Source organism: Hyperoodon ampullatus (genome assembly GCF_949752795.1).
Source record: "Hyperoodon ampullatus genome assembly, chromosome: 4".
Classification (NCBI taxonomy): Eukaryota; Metazoa; Chordata; class Mammalia; order Artiodactyla; family Ziphiidae; genus Hyperoodon; species Hyperoodon ampullatus.
This window is the reverse complement of record NC_136917.1, coordinates 11,749,705-11,767,998: the sequence shown is the minus strand read 5'-3', so window position 1 is coordinate 11,767,998 and position 18,294 is coordinate 11,749,705.

Below are 18,294 nucleotides of genomic sequence, written 5' to 3'. Positions count from 1 at the left end.
AAGAGTTCTGGTAGGAAAGTACTATACATTTAGAAGTTAAGAATTTGGGCTTTGAAGACGTTACTTCCATAACCTTCAGTTTTATCATCTGTAAAATGGGACTAATAATAAAATTTACCTCTTGGACTTTTGTAGGGGGAAAATGAAATAAAGCATGTAAAGCTCTTAACAAGTGACGGCAAACGTTAAGTAGATGGTCAACATATTATATTTGACGTATAGTATTTATAATACAATGATGTATTACCAATGTCAGCTATCATTAGTACTACTGAGAAAAAACTGTAATCTTTTAGTCATCATAAGCAGTCAGTATATGCACAGGGCTGCCAATAATAAACTCATTTTCTCACAAGGTAGTAAATATAGAGGTGCACCCACTGCCCCCTGGAATTATAGTCTTCAGAATATGGGGTAATTTATTAATTTACCACAGGATGCTAAAACAAAAATCAGTTCTTGTTATGTTATCATACTGGTGAAAGAGTGAGGAAAACACATTGCTTAGCCAAGTGTGCTTCAACACAGAATTGTGAATGATAAATACATTTCTAAGGAAACACAATATAATATTGGCTCCTGCATCTTTTATGACCAAATGCATTATAAAGGATTACTCTCTGAGTCCACATGGATATCTCAATGATAGATGATGGTCAAACCATCTAATTTTATCAACTCTTATTAAAATGTTCATATTACTTTGTAGAATCTTATCCTCAGGGTTATCTCAATGTAAAATTTACAATCACACATATTTTATCCTACTGATTGAAATGGTATCACTGTTTAATGTTCATGAAACCTTAGTAGGTTGATTGTAGTTTCAAGTCAGACCTAACAGTCACTGTAATTTTTCACAAAGGCCTAGGAAACCAGTTTAACAAAAGGGGAATTGTGAAAGAGATACTATTTTCAAAGAAGAAATAAATCAGGTGACAAGAGATTATTTCAAAAGAGAGACCAAAAGTGGAATCTTAAAGGCTCTCAAAGCTCAAAAGGCCTTCTTGGACTCTCTCTTGAGTCTCTCCCTTTAAGAAAGTTGTCATAGCTGTGTGTCCATCAATTATCCCAATCTACTTTGTTTTATCATTATTTACTTATCTGTGTTTATTAGACAGTAATCTCCTGAAGGGAAGGCAAGACCTTTTCATTTACATCTTTTCTTCCATATTGCTTAGCAAACAATTTTGCTTGTGGTGTTTGTTCAACATGCTGTTACAAAATTGAAGTGTGAACTATATTGCTCCAACTTCATAGAAAAAAGTGTGTAGAGGCAGGCATTTAAAAAGGCATTGAAAGAACAAAGAGATTTGACGGTTCAAGAATGAGTATTAATTTAGGAAAAGGGAGATTTCTTTCTTTTTAGGTAGGATGAATATTCTAATATTTAGAATTTGTACAGACTACAATTGCATTCTTTCGTGCTTGCATTCGTTCATCTTGCCTCCCAGGAAGAAGCATAGCCGGGTGGTAAGAAATGGACTCTGGGACTTCCCTGGTGGAGCAGTGGTTAAGAATCTGCCTGCCAATGCAGGGGACACGGGTTTGAGCCCTGGTCTGGGAAGATCCCACATGCCGCGGAGCAACTAAGCCCGTGCGCCACAACTATTGAGCCTGCACTCTACAGCCCGTGAGCCACAACTACTGAGCCCATGTGCCACAACTGCTGAAGCCCACACACCTAGAGCCTGTGCTCCATGACAAGAGAAGCCACCACAATGAAGAGTAGCACCCGCTCACTGCAACTAGAGGAAAGCCGCATGCAGCAACGAAGACCCAACGCAGCCAAAAAATATATAAATAAACAAACAAATAAATAAATAAGAAAAAAAAAAGAAAGGGACTCTGATCTCAGTTGTTCAGTACCAGTCCTGTTTCAATCACTACTGGCTACATGATCTCTCATAAGTTACATCTCTACACCTCAGTTTCCCACTGGGCAAACAGGAGTAACAGTAACAACAATATCCACTTTACAGAGTTGTCACATGAGATAAATGAAGTAATCCATGCAATGGGATAAATACATTTAGCCATTAATTTTATTGGAATCTATATTTCTAGCTCTATGTAATTCGTTGCATGGAGTTTCAGACATTAAGGCATGGTTTCCTACTCCTAGAAGTTTACGATATACCAGGTAAGCAAGACACAAAAGAAAAAGTTTTAATTGTGTATGACTAAATGCCATACCAATTCAGTGGCCACTGAGAGCCAATATAATTGGATAAGAGAAGAATATATTTATTGAGCCTTATCAGTATCAGGCATTATCTCCCCAAAAACAGAACTTGTTTTTTTTCTATCTTTCTCTTCTTAGCAGCTGGAATTAGCCCTGGACCCTGAGGAAAAAGTGAGATTTCAAATTCTGGCATTTCAACAGAATTGGGTGAATTATAGGAGGAAGACAAGTGGTTTTACCAAAAGCAGGAAATGCTATAAAAACAAATCATTATCTGCCTTAAATTAGAAACTTTAATCACTCTGTCAATATAAGGTGAGGAATAACAATATTACTAACGATAGCTAACATTTATTGCATGTGTTCCATCCTCCAGGAAAGCTGTGCTTTTCACACGCCTGCCCTCATTTATTCCTCATAACAGTGCTGTGAAATAGGCATTACAATTATTCTCATTTGACACATAAGGAAAAGCAAACTTGAAGGGCTCAAGCAAGACTTGCCCGAGGTGCCAAGACAGTGTGAAGGCCTACTGAGAACCGAACAAGGAGAAACATGAGGAGTTAGGAAGAAAATTCTGTGGAACAGGTGTAGCTTCCTGCGTCTTCCAGCTGACTTCCCTAGAATGTTAGAAACTACTATATTCACGGTTCCCTCCTACCAAAGGCTGAGAGAAATCTCCACAGAGCAACTCTGTTCTCATTCTGACCACTGACGTGAAAAGAACAAAAAAGCAAAATGAAATGACTTCCAAAATGTAAGAAAGAGGCAACACGTTCCACTAACTGTTGGCGTGATCCGATGCGTTTTTGGATGTCAGGAGCAATGCTCATGGGCAGAGGGCTACCTCAGGGACACAGACAAACCCAGACATGGGAAAACATGGAAGTCTTCATTAACTTAGGTGAAATTACACTGGTCTTATTAAGAGGATGGACAGTTAAGTGAAGCTAAGCCAAATCCCTTTCACCTTTACATCTTCTTAAATGAAAACACTTAGAAGAGCTCTAATTCATGCCAATATACCAAAATAAATGGACTTCCCACCAAAATCTTAATGTAAAATGTGCACTCTCTATGCCTTAAGAAAACATTAATTATGTCCATGTGGTTCTAGTGTTCTTTGGTGCATGCCTGGCTTATTTATTTGATAGCACTTCTCACTTCTAAGTTAGCAGTGCAAATTTATGAGACTATTCAATTGCTTTCTCCCCAGGATGTGGTACCTCAGAGTGTTTTACTCGAAGCTCCTAAAGGCTCAACCACCTACTATTAGCTTAGAATGATTAAAATAGGTATTAAGCTCTATCAGTATATCTCAATCATACTGATGCAACGAATAAATGTTTACTCGTCATGACTATCAGAGACAACATAAAATAACTTGGATATCAAATCATTTCTCTTCTCTCTCTCTCTCCTTTCCCCTTTCTCTCTTCCCACCCTTCTCTCTCTTACTCGGGTGTGAGTGCATGCACACACACATACACACCCCTTCCCTAGAATGCACATCTCTCATGGGTTGACCTCAAATTTAAAAATAACATCACTTCCTTCTTAAATGCAATGGAAGACTTAAATAAGAATACCCCTCGGTAGTTACTTACGCAGCCCTTTGCACATTACAAAGAACCCTCATGCATGCTGTCCCATTTCACTGTAGGGAAACGAAAACACTAAGAAGTAGAGTGGCCAGTGATGGAGAAGAAAGCCTGACCCAGAGAAAACTCGAAAGAACTGCTAGCCCCGATGGGGTCTCACTCCTCTAACTCCATGTCTGGTTGCAAAATGGCAGTCCAATGACCTCATTTGGTTTGCAGAGATGTTTTATATGGTTCATACAGGGTTTTTAAAAGTTGAGTTCCTTGCTGATACTTAAAAACACAGTTCTTTTATAACATAAATAAAATCCAGATTTCCAGCTTGCTTTAAGATCAGAAGATCTGACATCACCACGCCTGTATCTCGTAAGAGAATAATTGGCAGGAGCTCAGTAGCTGTGCCTGTGTGTTCTCCATCCTGCTTCGGCCCGGCCCCGTGGGTTTGTGAACCTTTTTGAGGCACCTGAATTTAGACACTGCACCAACAATGTGTAACACTGCAAAGATCCCCAAATCATGGAGAAGTTCCACCAATGTCCCACCAAGAAAGAACGGAAGGCAGAATAAAATTTATATTTTATTTAAATATTTAAATATACATATTTATTTTTAATAAATAAACTTTAAGATCATTCAACCTCAAACCATCAGATCATTCAATCTGATTAAACCATTAGGTGCTGCAAGTTTCCAGGGGGGCCTTCAAAATCATTTCCTTGATTTTTTTTCAATATTAAAATCTAATCACCAATATACTGACATAAATTGACTTTCTTTTTCTAATACAAAATTATCTTATCTAAAATCTTGCCTCCAGCACCCTTCCTTACATCTGACTTCTTCCTTCAAGACGTTTCTTCTTTTTTTAAAATTTTTTTGATGTGGCAATAAACGTGTCAAGTCACCATAACGTTAGCTATAGTCACTGCTAATCAAGGGTTTTTGATTATGTGTGCTTTAAAGTAACACATGATTTTGACAGAGAAGCATGGGGGGAAATTTATTTACTACTGAATAAATATATTTTCAAACCTAAGTCCGCTGTGAGATAAAAACAAATCTGTGACTATAATGAAAAGTTTGCTAAATATCAACTAATTTGAATGCCTCATTTTACAGAAGAGAAAGCCGTGGTCTAAATAAATGAAGTGATTTATAGGTATAAGATTACTCAATGGCCAAAGCTTGGAGCTAAAATTCTAAGTCAGGTGTTTGCTCATGATACATGATCTATCTAAATAATCTGTCATGAGATGTGGGACATGCCCAGCTCTCTCTAATGTGGATTAGAACATTCACTCCTCAAGCATGGTATCAGGAACTGTGACAGGCTCTGAGGATCCCAAAATTAATGGCTCGTATTGTCTCCCCTCATGGAGCCTTTCATAGTAAGCTAGGCAGGCAGAGAAATAATAAAATAAGATGTCATAGGTACCATGATAAAAGGGGACAGGAGAAGTAAAGGAGAACACAAAAGCAGAAACATTTTTGAAGATGTCAGGAAAGACGATGAGTAGGATGAAGTTTGAGACTGATATCTAGGGGAGGCAGTTGGATATGTGGGTAAACATCTGTGTAGGCAGAATTTTGCTGCCCCTGACCTTTACCCACTGGTGTCATGCCAATGAATATGTTATATGGAAAAAGGAGCTTTGCAGATGTAGTTAAGGTTATTCATCATTTGACCTTAAAATAGGAAGACTATCTTGGATTTTCCAGGTTGGTCCAATGTAATCACATGAGGCTTTAAAAGCAGAGCTTTCTCTTGTCTGAGAGAAAGTCAAAGAGGTGGCAGAAGAGGAAGCTGGAGAGATTCAAATCATGAGGAGGATTCAAGGCACTGTCATTTGCTTGAGATGAAGTGGGCCACATGTCAAGAAATGGGAACTTCATTCCTACAACCACAAGGAACTAAACTTCACCAATCACTTGGATGAGCTTGGAAGTGGATTCTTCCTCAGAGTTCCAAAAAGGCAGGCAGCCTTGCTGACACCTTGATTTCTGCCTTGTGAGACTGTAAACACAGAAAACCCTGCTTAGCTACACTGTGCCCAGACATCTGACCCATGGCAGATGATAATCTATAGGCATTGAGATAATATATAGGCATTGTTCTAGGCAGCTAAATTTGTGATAACTTTTAAGCAGCAGTAGAAAATATATACTATAATAATATATAGGCATTGTTCTAAGCAGCTAAATTTGAGATAATTTTTAAGCAGCAGTAGAAAACTAATATGGCATCTTAGATAAGAGGTTTGTGGGAGGATGATAAAAGAAAAAAATTCTTCCCGACCATCTCTAACACTAAGCAGTTCAAAAGGGGGGTTTTATCTACAGATAAATCTGGTATGTCAATTGAAGATTAACACATTTGTATTTAATGTGGGAGTAGAAATTAAAAAGAGGAAGAATTGACATGGGAAGCAAAAGAAAGAAACACATTCAGTGGAAAGATTCCCCACACACGAGGCACTGTATGAGGTACATTACTGTTTAATCACCATACCAAAGTGGTAGAGCAAACATATGATCCTCTCCCTTTCACAGATGAAAAGACTAAGGCTCTTAGATATGAGTGAGAGGTCAAAGATCAACAACTAATTCTTGGGCAAGGCAGGATAGGCTTTCAGATAGCCCAGATCTTTCTGATGAGGAAGCTCCCGGGGTTCATCTGTAAGATATGCAGGAGGTCTGTTGTTCAGATCACAGCTGTCTGTGTTTATGTGTACAGTGCAAACATGGTCACTTTAGAGGCTCTATTTGAAACAACAATTTTTGAGCATTTGAAGAAAGCTTTTGGCAAATAGGATTCTCATCTGAAGGAGACCTCGTTCTCTCTGAGTAACTGTTCCATTCTCTCTGAAGTAATGCCCTCAAACAAGGACCCCAGGCTTCCCTGGCCCTGGCATGCCAGTAAATTTCTACCACTGCAGCATATGGTGCCCGATGCTGGCAACGTGGCCCCTCTGAATTCTAGAATTAAGAGTGGCAATCCTAAATGGGAGTCCACTGAGGATATCCATGCATTTCTAATTCCTGCAGTGAGGGGCAAGAACCTTCTGGCATCTGCTCCAGGAAATCTGTGCACACATTTCATCTGGAGAGCCTAAAGGATTTTCTCACCTCTGGTCCATCTTGCTCCTCTGTGGTTTATCCACATTAATCTTCTCACTGATTTATCTCTTCTCATTCTGAATAGCTTGGATGATACTGCTTCGATTATTTTCTTCGGGATGTTATTCTGTTGTCTAGTGGACCCTACTGTTAATTTTATTTTCTGTTGTCTAATTTATCTCCCACCCCCAACACACACACACTACTTTCAGGCCATTACTTCTTATTTCTTTCAGTTTAAGTCAATCACCATTTTTTTTTCTTTCTCAGTCCTTATAATAATCTGTAAGAGCAGCAAATACAGAAGACATAACATCCACAGCCAACACATGTATGAAAACTTTACATTATCCACTCACTTCTTACTGCAGATATGAATCTCTCCTCATTATTAGTTAAGGATGACAGATTCTCTTTTTCTGGATTTTAGAACTCCTCACATTTTTTATGTCTCAACTAAATTTTTTCTCTGCTTTTCCCCCCATCTTTCTTCCCTCCCTTTTTTAACCTCCTTTCCTCTTCTTTCTCATTCTCTTTTCTTTACCTTTCTCTCTCCCCTTCTTCCCCCCCTTTATAATATAAGGGAATCGGACCTACAGAAGCAATATTTTTATTTGATTTATTTTAGAAAATACAAGAAAGAATAAAAAAGGAAAATTAGAAAAAAGAAACCATCATCACAAAAATCAAGATAACCACCAATAACATTTGCTATCGTCTTATTACGATAGCATGACATATTCGAACCCACTGAGGGTTCTATTGAAATCCATGGTCTCTAACTTGTTTTTAGAGAGAGGCTTTACTATCCATTTTCTTCAAATGCAAATAACTTTGCCTCCTTCCTGACCCAGATGATATGAAATAAAGTTATGAATTTCTACACTAGTTCAGGGGAGAAAAGTATTGCTTCAGTTTGGGGAGGTCCTAACACTTCATGAAAGTGGTGATAGTTAAGCTCTACAGTCAAGGGTAGTATGGGTTCAGTTCTTAAAGCATCATGGAGGCTAAGGAGAAGGAAAGGTACTGCAGAGAGAAATTGTGGTGTGAGAAAGAGAGGCACAGACTTCAACCAATCTGAAGGCATCTGTGAAGAACACTTAGTAGTCCTGTAAACCTGGGCAGAAAGGGTAACAGTAGTGATGCAGTGGGAATCAAGGCTGAGATGTAATTTTAGGCAGGGATTCTGAGGGAGTAAAGGCAAGGTGAGGAACGAAGGGAACAAGAGCCCCTGAAGATTCCAAGCAGAGTAGTGACATGTCAAGACTGCACGTTGGAAAATTATTCAAGCGGCATCGGGAGCTGACACTGTATGGTGAAAAGTAACCATGTTTTGATTTGGATTGGCCCAGATTCTGCTTCTAGCTTCTCCCTTTACAAGATGTACGTGGCACTCAGCAAATTACCCACCATCACTATCCCCTAGGTTTCTCATCCATAAAATATGGATAATAACACCACGCAGGATTTGTCTTGGTTCAAGTTCCTGGGAAGCAGAGCCTGAGAGGAGGATTCATGGGCAAGACTTATTAAGGACGCGCTCCCAGTGGAGACTTGTCAGGACACAGTGGAGAAAAAAAGGGAGCAAGTGAAGCAAGGCTAAGGCCACAGGGATTAGCTTCAGCCTCATCCTCCCAGGTGACGCCAGAGTTCAAGTTACACCTCACGGATATCCCGATCCAAAGCAAGAGGGCTGGGGTTTGGTCCTCCTAGGAGCTATACCCGTGTGACTGGGAGGATGGTGGAGTCATTGGCCGGAATACGCATGTCAAGATGGAGAATTCTGAAGCGGGAAGGAGGAGGATAAATTCTACTGTGGACATGATTATCCAAACCAGCAAATGAAGAAGAGGGCATTGCTTTCTCCCATAGGATACCTAAATACCAATGCAAGGTTCACTTTAATGTGACGAGAAACATAATTAATCGTGATTAGCTATTTAAAATCCCTTTGCTTCCCCTACAGAGAAGAGTGCCTCTCTGGCGAAGGTAGTTGCTTTGCTGAGCAAGATGAGGGGGTGGGGTTGCACACTGGGTATGTCCAGAGAGAAGGAGGCTAACAAAAGAAGAGGTAATGAAGGGCAGATCTGAGGGTAAAGGTAGGGAAGAGACTAGGAGATGCAGCAGGAGATGCTGGGGAAAGATTCAGAGGGAGAACCCAAAAGGATCTAAGAGAGTTTAAGTGGCCACGAGGGCTGCATAGAGAGAGGAAATTGGGGGACCCCAACAAATCTTTACCAACTTGTTCAGGGGGTTTTGTTATGTGATATTTTTTTCTGTGAAAAGTCATTAAAATCTATGCCTTTAACTGCTGCCTTCAGGAGCGACTGTTGGGGCCTATATAAGCATGTGTTAAAGGAAACAGCTTCAGTGTGAGACCAGGGGGCCCCTCTTTGTGCTCCCAAGAACTGCCTGCCTTGAAGTCAATTATAGTTGGGTTGTGCAAGAAACCGGTTCACTGTGAGAAAACGTTAAACAGAAGCTCTGAAAGCCTGGTCTCCAGGCAGTCAGAAACAACTCAGAACAGAGCAGGGACCAGAAACAGTGGGGAGAGAAAGGAAACTGCATCTGAACTCAATTACATCCGTCAGCCAATCAGTTTTCCAAGGCATTGCATATTATTCCGAGTAAAAGTTAAAACAAAACGGAAAATGGAGTCTAATCATAAAAAGCTTAATCATGAAAATAGAGCACGCGCATCTCTAAACAAAGAGCCCTAGGAGCCAATCACAAGCGCAAAATGAAGAGATATACAGTACAGTTGTAAACTGGCTGAAGCATCGGGAAAAAAATCCCGACTTAATCAGAAGGCATTCTTTCTACACAGTAAGCTCGTGCCCATTACAATCCACGGTGCTAATGACCATTCCTCAAAATGACAACATCATAACTAAAATCACCATTTGTTCAAGTTAATTTCTTAAAAATCTGTGATTTTCCTCCATTACATTTAATATTTATGAACCCTAACTCACTGGAACTTCTCTATTTTCTGGTTATTACCATTCATTTTCAGGATGTAAAATGAAGGTCATTAAAGTTGGACTTTTCCTTTTTCTTCTTCATTCACCTAGCATTTCATCTTTAAAAGGCAATATAATTCCAATCAAATGCTTGCCATACAATAACAGTTTTACCTTTACTTGAATATTATGTTCTTGGGAACAAAATTCAGGTCCCATGAACTCGATCTGCTGCAGACAGATAATTCTCACTTTAAGCCATAGCTACTTTCTAACAAATCTAGCTAGAAAGTGAGTCACTTTGTTAGGAAAATCCTGATAGCACTCTGACTTCTACCATAAAAGAGGAAAAGAATGATTGAAAGAAACTGAAAGCCACTGGCGAGGAAGGAATGAAGTTGGCAGGCGGGCTAAGGGCACACTGGGTACAATGGTCTGGATTCTTCTTCCCCATTCTTGTCTCTTTCCCTGGAACATCCCGTTTGTTTTAGGACTCCTTTGGAATATAATGCACATGGTTCTTGGAACTCAGTGCCTTCCTACATTTTCTGGGTTCTTAGAGTGTGTAAATGCAATTGGTTTGGTTTGCCAGTGGGTTTTATAATCAAATAAATGTGATATTCTTTAATTCAGCAAATCTTTGGATTCTGAAGAGAAAATGTATACCCTTTCTAAATGTCTGTGGAAAATCTCTAAAACTTAGGCTACATAGAGGACTGGCTGCTGTACTTGGATTGCACCATGTACTCATTCTCATGCTAGACCTCCCATGGATTGACATCACTGAAGATATGACTTTTAATTAAATACAGTAAACAAAAAGGGAGCTTTAAATTTCCATAAGATCCTATATATTGGTGGAAGAGTTATTCTTACATCTCAGTTCTGTATAACACTTCCCCACTCCTACTTCTTATTTGAATTCAGAAAACACTTTTCGCAGAGAGAAAATTCCAGAAAAGCTTCTCTGCCATCATCTTTGGATCCCTTCTGCCCACAGAAGGAGAGACAAAGAGAGAGAAAGAGAGAGAGAGGAGAGGTGGCGGGGGAGGGAATTCGAGAGAGACAGAGAGAGAACAAAAAAAGTAGAACTTAACGTAATAAAATGGTGACAAAAATAAGGGTAACGGAAAAGTGAAAGGCTCCACTCAGACTGAACTAATATGGAATGGTCTTTCATGCTGGGAAAATGAGTTGAAAAGAACCCATACTGGGAATCAACTCCCACCATCACCATAAAAAATAAATATGAAAAAAAAAAACAACAACCAAACTTAACGCCAGTTTTTAGTTTCAAATTAATGCTTTGTCTTTGGAGAATTCACACGAGGACAAGCGGAGGTGGGTGGGAAGGCATTTCTGCTTTATTCTCTTTGAATTAGCACAAAGATTCAACTCTTTTCGTTGGTTGGCTCATCATCATAGGAGGCAGTGTGGGTGGTGAGGAAAATGGGGCTTGATGCAAACCGGCCTTGCAGAGACGTACCTCAGAGGACCAGCCCCTACTAGACCAGTCAGTCTATCCCTCCTCTTACTTCGTGGGGGTACGAAGGACAGAAATTTATACCTCAACCCAAGTACAATTTACACACTAGGAACAAAGTAGGGATGGGGCTATTTTCAGGGCTCCCTAAAAACACACACACAAAAAAAAACACACACACACACAAAACAAAAACAAAAAGAAAAAAACAAACAAAAAACCCATTGGCATTTAAAACAATAAATTGGCAAGAAAAAATGCAAACCTTTCTTTTTTGGGAGCTCATGTTATAATGCAAGGACTTATTTGAGGCCAGTTGAGAAACACATGTCAAAAGGAAGTAAGGCACTCCTCACCACCCTCAAAGAGCTTATTTCTCGAAAGGGAGAAAATGTGAAGTAAGGGAGAGGACACAGCTTGGAAGAGGCTGACACGCCAGCAGAAATAAGAGCAGATGCTGAGAAAAGTTACACAGAGAAGGTGAGGGCTCACTGCCCTCCTGGAAATGGAAGAGGGTGGCCACTGTGTCATTGTCATGTAGATGGAAGGCAGATTTGCTGCTTGAGAGGAGATTGAGAAATATGGGATTAAGAGCCTCTGAAAGCACTGGGCCTGGAAACTCAATGGATAGGGAAACTCCAACAGTGGCCAAGAAGCTGATCGCAACAGTGATCCTTCCCTCCAGGGAAAAGATGAGAACGCCAGCTACCAGAGAAGGTATAAACTGAACCACCAGATAGCAGGCCGATTAGAGCAGAAACATATTACTCTCCGTGCAGCTGAAAGTATTCACACATCTTTATGTTCACAGTCCTTTAAACACAGAGCAACTCAATAAATTCTTATTTATGGGATGTCATCAGCAGCAGCGGTGCCTAGATGGTTTCCTTCTTTTGTTTTAGGCAGAAGGGGAGACGACAATGCACGTGATTTTTTCCCTTCCATGTCCGCTAGTGACTGCCCTTGGAGTTGCAGTGTTAAGATGGGAGTGGAAGGATGCTGGCAGTTTTACCGTACATCTTTTTATTCACAAAGACTTCTCATCTTGAAACCGGTTCTTTGTTTTAAATCAGGCACCTACTGATGAACCGTGAGGCCCAGTACAGCTCACCAGGGGCTGCGGTGGGGTATACACTATGGAATTAGGACAGTTAAACACTGAAATCGATCCTGCCTTTCTGCCGCCGCTGTTGCAAGCAGTTGCAACCCCTGTAGCAAGCAGTTTCTCTAAGCTATTAATTTTATTATTAGCACACCTGGAGGCATTGCTTCCCTCCGGGAAAAGCAATTCAACTGTGTGTGCTACAAGGCTGGTGGCAGATGATCAATGACACAGCTGGGATGGGACAGGCGGTGACGCCCTGTCCCCACCTCTTTGGAATATGGGGGTGATCTTTCTCACAAACTGGAGGATCCAGAATAACAGATTGTTTCCGATTCCCTCCCTGCACTCTTTCAGCAAACTGTGGTTACCCAAAACTTGCTTTCTTGTTCGTTTTTAAAGAAAATAGTAAAAAAGAGAGGTCTTCTAAAGTTTTAACTCTGCCGCTGCATTTTGGGGCTTCCTGCAAGCTAGGTCCCCATTCTAGTTCTCGTGTGAAATGCACACTTGGAAGAAGGGAGGAGAAACACCTAGATCATCAGAAGCTGTCAACTGACTGCTCACAGGCTCACTCTCTTTTCCAGTGCATTACCCTTGGCCAGTGTAATGTGGGCCCTGTAAACTGCAGGAACATGTGCACAATTTTTGAAAACATATTGCCCAGCTTTCAGAAAGCAAGATATTTCATTTGAACATCCGGATACCTGGTTTCTCCTTAGAAAATCAGATGCACACACAACCCTGAATCTCTATGGCTTACTGTGCAATTAACAGAGTTGAAGAGGGATGGTCCCTTTTAGAGAATGCACGTGCTCTGGGTTCCCCACATCCTCACTCAGCTCACATCACCTGCCCTGCCCCTGTGCAGTTGACTTGGCGGTCTCCGGTGGAGATCACCTCCACAATAATAACTTATCATCTGAGAATATGCCAATAACTCCCTTCTCAGACTCCTTCAAGTCTCTGTTTTCCCTCATTCTTCACTTTTTCTCTTTCTTTCTCCCTCTCTTCCTTTTCTCTCTTTTTCTCTCTCACTTCCCTTCTTTCTCGCAACTTGTCAGTGTCTCTCCCCACCATACACACACACAAATAGATACAGATGTAGATATAGATGTACATACAGATATATCATACTCCAACAAATGCTTAACAGAAGTCCATCTTATAACAGAGCATACAGAAAGAGGACTTGGAGTATGTCCAAGCTGATGTCACTGTTTGAAAGACAGCCAGATGATTGGGTTGAGGTTGCCTGATTTATGATTATATGGACAGATATTCATCTGTGCTTATAGGGCACACAGTACTGAATTACTTGCCAGAGAAGTCCCAGGACACAGTCTATTCATTTTTCTGGCACATGTTCCGATGTTCTGCACTGCCTAGGGTGGCAGGGAAAGTGCAGTTTACAATGAGAAGCAGGCTTTGCTCACAAATAATCAATATACTGAGTTCTGCCAGTGTCAGGCAAAAGTATTAAGGAGGTCACGGGCCCTTGTCATCCAATTTCTGTATCCGTCAAAGACGGATCCTTTCTCCCATTCTTTTAACAAACGTCGATTGAGCAAATACTACGTGCTAGGCTCTGTTCCAGAAACAAGGGATGGATTGGCTTTTAGCAAACCATGCTATAGAAGAAACCCATGCTTTGGAATGAGACATGTGGGTTTGAGGCCTGCTTCTACCACTTACTGTTTCTTTCTGCCAAGTTACTTAATCTTTCTGCTTTTATATACTTTGGCTTTTACAAAGACCACCAGTGAAAGTGGTCACGATAATGTCCATCTCTAGTAGAACGACAGAAAAAAGAAGCAACTGCCCCCCATTCTCTGGTGACTCCAGGTGGGACCTCTCAGAATTTACTGCCAACCTTGGCATTCAGGATCCAGAATCGATGAACTACTTCACGAGCAACACGGTAAAACATGAAAGACATGGTACAGACATGACAGGTGTGAGAGTTACACAGTCAGGCATATACATTTGTTAGAATTTCACAGTAAGATTTTTGCATTTATATATATATTACACTAAAAACTGTGAATAAATAATAATTGTGTGGAAGGAATGAGGAGTAAGTGGAGGTATAGATGATATAGCAGAATGTTAATAACTGTTTAACTTGGGTAATAGGTTTACGAAGGTTCATTATTCTATTCATTTTATTTTGAATATATTTAAACTCTTTTACAATGAAAAAGTTGTAAATGGTTTTTAAAAATTTGGTATCCAAACACAGGTGTGCATATGAGATGGTAGAGAGCTCAGAAAAATAAAAAAATATATAAAGAATCATTTATGAAGTTAAATTTATTTTTTATTATCACCTTTTTGTCCTACATGTGCTTTCTTATTTTTTAATATTAAAATATACATTCTTTTATAAAATGGTAATAATAATACATTACTAACAACAGCTATCATTTACCAGAAACAGGCCTGCAGCCTAGTTTTGTAACTAAAGGTTTATCAGAACATATCATTCCTCGGGACTTCCCTCGTGGTGCAGTGGTTAAGATTCCGTGCTCCCAGTGCAGGGGGCCTGGGTTCGATCTCTAGTCGGGGAACTAGATCCTACATGCGTGCTGCAACTAAGAGTTTGCATGCCACAATGAAGGAGGCTGCGAGCTGCAACTAAGGAGCCCGCCTGCCACAGCTAAGACCCGGTGCAACCAAATAAATAAATAAATAAATAAAAATTTAAAAAAACGTATTTCTTTACACATCATCTATAGCTACATTCATGCCCCAAATGCCGAGATGAGTAGTTTAATTAATTTAGGCTATGAATGGTTAACAATGCCTTAATATGTCACCACTCCCAGCTAAGACATTAAAAGCCCCCCTTAAAATGCAAATGTGAGCACAAGGACACAGCTACTACAGCAATTCCAGGAACTGAGATGGTGAAGCTCTTTTGTAGTAGGGGGACATTTTTCCCCACTGAGACTGACTCCTTCCATATATCCCACCAGCTGCTCTCAGTGTTTATTCTATTTTTATAATTTCATGGATCAGCATAAATATATCATAACCCCATATATAGGCTGGCCAGTGTTCTCTACAGGAGTTGAACCCTTTTAGGAGATAAGGGATGGGAGTACAGTACAGCAGATAAGAGTATGATGTTCAACTAAGAGACCTCACACCTTGCTCTGTTAATAAACAGCCGTACAAACAAAGACTTTCTAAGCCCAATGTCCCCATCCAAACAATGGAGATGAGAATATTATTCATCTTCGAGGGTTTCCTGAGGATTAATAAGAAATTGCAAAGGAAGTGCTTATCACAGCTAACATTTAGGGAGCATTACTATTTTTATACCTTGTGTTGCAAATGTCATTACCTCCCAGGGATAATGATCCCTGCTAAATTGGGTTTGCCCAGGAACCAAAAACTGAAGTATGTGACCTTCAAGAGGTGCTCCCTGTCCACCCCCCATTCCTTTTCACCTTCATGAGTCCTTGACTCAAAACTCAATTTCAGAAGAAGGGGAACAGCTCTTCTCAAGTCACAGGTGCCTCACATGGAAATCTCTTCCAAATTTATAATTCGGTAACTCTGTATGCTATCTTAATAGTCTGCAGTTCCAGTAATAAAGATAGGTTAATTTTGCATTAGATGAGCTTTAATGTACATTTAGAAATCAGAAACTAGCTTATGTGTTCATTAGTGGAAATCTTGCCTAAAGTGGGTCATGTCGAAGCAGAGGAAATTGAGAGACTTTGGGAAGAAAGAGGTGATTTGCTTCATGTGTCATCTTCTATTATTTATGATGAATTGAGTGGTTGTGAATCAAACGAGTCTGATAGTACTGGATTGGCCCAAAAGTTCGTTCGGGTTTTCTGTACGATGTTATGGAAAAACTGGAACAAATTTTTTGGCCAACCCAATATCACTGGTACATATTGGTTTGAGAGGTCACAAGGGAAGCAGCTTCTCCCATGTTTTCAGTATCCTTTGTCCAACTTCAGCAAAGGGGCGGGGGAGGAGGGGCTGCTATGGCCTCATCACCAGTGAAGTAACCCTTGGTCCATAACCTTTGACTTGACACAGACGCAATGAGGCCTCTTTAGCAGTGACTTGTTCTTATCTAGAGATGTCATGCAAAGAACTTGGGATTGAAATGAGACAGATGTGTAGTTGGCTTTTGGCTTTGCTCGTCATCTTGGGCAAAATGCCTCACCTTTGTGAGTCTCAGTTTCCTCATCCAAAAAAATAGAAACAATGATGGCTAAGGACAAAGAAGGATGCCTGAAGAGCACACTGCACAATTTCTGTCAAATAAGCTCTAAATAAGGTCCTTGAAGAGCACTTTACTACTGTAAACACTCAGTAAAAGGCCATTTTCATCATCGTCATCTTCATTGTCACTGCTGTCATCAAAAGCTGACTGGCGAGATCAAAAATTATTTTTATAGACCTCATAGTCTATAACACCCCAAATAGAAACAGGACTACGCTCAAATGACAGTATGAACTTTAAAAGGTAAGCCCATGGGTTTCCCTGGTGGCGCAGTGGTTGAGAGTCTGCCTGCCGATGCAGGGAACACGGGTTCGTGTCCCGGTCCGGGAAGATCCCACATGCCGCGGAGCGGCTGGGCCCGTGAGCCATGGCTGCTGAGCCTGCGCGTCCGGAGCCTGTGCTCTGCAATGGGAGAGGCCACAGCAGTGAGAGGCCCGCGTACCGCAAAAAAAAAAAAAAAAAAAAAAAAAAAAAAGGGAAGCCCATACCTGCAAATAGCTATACCTCCCCTGGGCCTCTGACTCTGCCTAGGGTTAGAGGAATTTGTATGTGAAAATAGAGAAGCCATTCCCATGCGTTTTTGGGTTTTGTCCCCCCTCCAACATTCCGTCTGATATAAACTGTGTGCTAGAGTCCCCAGGCTGTGTACAAAGGAAAGAATTCACAGGCTCCACTTAAGGTAAGTTGAAACGCTTAAGAAAACAAAGGTATCTTCTGCCTAAGTTTGCCGGTGTAGGTGGGGAATCAGATTCACACTTCCATTTAACAGTCACAGGAACTGCACACCTACAGTGATTTCCCAGGGGTGCAATGCTGCAAACGTATCCCAAGGTGTCAGGAACAAATCACGATGTCTGTCTTTTCTGACTACAACTGCAATGGACGGGTTTTAATGGCTTTAAAAGAAATAGGAACTGACACTAAAATGACATTTTTTGTGAACAAGATATATTAGATATTTTCCACACTCCTCCCCCGATCAGCACGGTTTTCTCCTTCGAGAGAAAAGTGCTCAGTCTGTGCTTCTATACTGTGGTAGCAATGCAGATTCAAATGTAGGTGTTTTCCATCACTGATGTCAAACTTGCACAGAATGGGGACTAGATCCCATAGATGCCGTAAGACTCCTTTGCTGCCTTCCCCCTCACATCCATTACAGGTATTTATGTCCTACAACATTGTGTGCCTTTCTTTCTTCAACCTCCCATCATATTAGACAGGTACAAAAAACATCACCATCCACTACCGTCATGAATAAAGCTCCATATTCATACAACCTAGCGAGTCAGAAATCATTATTCCCTATTGCATCTCAGTGAAGGGTTAATGCCCTGAGATTTCCCAGCCATGATGGAAAGGCTCAAAACCAACAGAAGGGAACTGGTTTCCTTCTTCATTGTCCTATTTCACTGATACGACACAGCCATACCTTACATGTCATTTGTTCTGTTAAATGTATGCTGGACTATAGTCTGGAGAATCAGTTTCTACTTCCGGCTCTGCCCCTGGTTAGCTGTGGGCATGTGCAGAATTCCCTTATCCTAGCGAGATTTCAGGGTCCTCACACATAGAGTAAGGAGAGACAGGCAATTAAATA